Source organism: Schistocerca serialis, chromosome 4 (genome assembly GCF_023864345.2).
Source record: "Schistocerca serialis cubense isolate TAMUIC-IGC-003099 chromosome 4, iqSchSeri2.2, whole genome shotgun sequence".
NCBI lineage: Eukaryota > Metazoa > Arthropoda > Insecta > Orthoptera > Acrididae > Schistocerca > Schistocerca serialis.
The window spans coordinates 613,750,594-613,752,840 of NC_064641.1; the positions used below are offsets into that span (position 1 = coordinate 613,750,594).

The following is a 2,247-nucleotide window of genomic DNA, read 5'->3' on the forward strand; positions in this document are numbered from 1 at the left end:
CCGGTGCTGTCTCTGGCAGGCAGATAGAATTTGTGCGCACGGCGGAGTGACTGGCCAACTTCAATGCTAAATAACTCGGAAACGGCGCAACGCGTCCAGTTCTTTTTCTGAAGAGTTATTTTTCAGCACAACCTCCCCCGCAATATTAAAAAATGGCTCTGAGCACTATGGGACTTAACATCTGTGGTCATCAGTCCCCTAGAACTTAGAACTACTTAAACATAACTAGCCTAAGGACATCACGCACATCCATGCCCGAGGCAGGATTCAAACCTGCGACCGTAGCAGTCGCGCGGCTCCGGACTGAGCGCCTAGAACCGCGAGACCACCGCGGCCGGCCCCTGCAATACTCTTACAAGCGAAATGATAATCAGATGGACACCCTAGTTGCAAACAGGCGTTAATGTACTTCACTGGGGACATGATGAAAATGTGTGCCCCGACCGGGACTCGAACCCGGGATCTCCTGCTTACATGGCAGACGCTCTACCCATCTGAGCCACCGCGGGCACAGAGGATAGTGCGTCTGCAGGGACTTATCCCTTGCACGCTCCCCGTGAGATCCACATTCCCAACATGTCCACACCACTACATTCGTAGTGCGCCTAATAGATGTTTGCCTTTCATACTACCGTCATATATACTCTTACAAGCTTTTCACACTATTTCTAACCACCCTCTATGTGACTACGTCAATTGCTGATAGGGTATATTACGACAGGTTATTGGCACCTATAGCACTGGAGGATAACACTTGAGGATTGGTTGAAATTGGCCAATCAGGTGAAACGTAATAAATACGCGGGCGAGCAAAATTTAAGGACGAAAGTAACTTTCGGATGCGGTGTCACTGTCAAGTAACATACCTCGATGAAACTTCGACCATACATAGACAGAGCTGCTACAGTATAGTTCAGAAGATAGCTCGAAGAAATACGCAATGAGAACAACAGAAATGAAACTTCACTTCAAAGACATCGCTTACACGGAAGTCACTGCGATTTGTGACTCTCAATGGACATTCCAAAAGGCGGCCCACGGTCCTTAATAGTGCGTGTGATCACCATCGACGACGATGTATGCCCTCCAACGTGCTTGGTAAGAAACTTTCGTGGTATTGTATTCCATTCTTCCATCGGAGTAGCTTACAATTACTGGATGACCATTAATGAATGTGGGCATGCTGTAGTATATCTTCCGAAAGTATACGCATTTCATACGTGGTCGATAGGATTTAAGTCAGGGAAACGGGCAGGCAGCCCAATCACCGAATATCCTCTTGTTCCAAGAGCTGTTGCACGTGTGCTGTTCGATGAGGTTGCGCGTTGCCTTCTATAAAAATTAAGTTCGGGTCGAATGTATCCCAGAAAGGCGCACCTCGGAGGGAGTATTTTGTTCAAAGATTTAGAGATCAGTACACCCTTGCAGCATTCTGCATCGCCACATTATAACACCCGGACCACCCAAATGATCATGTTCGACAATGCTGGACGTAGTCTCATATGGCGAGAGGTGGTATCACGTAAGGCACTCAGAAACATTGTGCAATATGAACGTATTGGTCGTCCAGGTACTACGGTGTGGCGAATCAGAACGTTGCATGGGCGTACCGACGTTCAAGTGGTTCAGATGGCTCTGAGTACTAAGGTACTTAACTTCTGAGGTCATCAGTCCCCAATAACTTAGAACTACTTAAACCCAAGTAACCTAAGGACATCACACACATCCATGCCACTCGGCCACTCCGGCCGCCGTACCGACGTTCAAATTTTTGAACACGCTACGCTTACTATTCAACCTCATTGTAACACTGCAGTCCATCTCCATATGCACCTTTCAATGGTGAATTCGCCCCAGTCTTCATTGTTATGGATGAAAATGCACTCCTCAAATCTCTTGGGTTATGCGGGGGGCGCGTTGGGAAGATGTAACGCTGCATGTGCACGTGCAACAACGAACGTCCATCAGTTATCGACCGAGCTGGTGGAGGAACGAAACGCCTGACGATAAGAACTCTCATTACCAACATTGCAGCCAGCGGGGCAGCAAGTACCAGAGCAGGCATTGCTGTAAGTGGTGATCACACGCGCTATTAACAGCCGTGTCCCGCCTTTTGTACTGTCCAGTGGGCCATTGCTGTGACTCCAGTATAAATATTGTCACTGAATAAAAGCGACATTTATTTCCGTCTCACTGCGTATTTCTTTCCGTTTCCTTCTGTATTATACTGTAGCAGTCCTGTGTATG

The 2,247-nt window shown here is 47.7% G+C and overlaps 1 non-coding gene across 1 annotated transcript; it reads right to left on the reverse strand.

Moving 5' to 3' along the window:
- Nucleotides 1–435: 435 nt before the first annotated feature.
- On the reverse strand, nucleotides 436–510 carry Trnat-ugu (transfer RNA threonine (anticodon UGU)). Its single transcript has one exon. It is a non-coding gene; the product is annotated as a tRNA-Thr (tRNA).
- Between the last annotated feature and the right edge of the window lie 1,737 nt (nucleotides 511–2,247).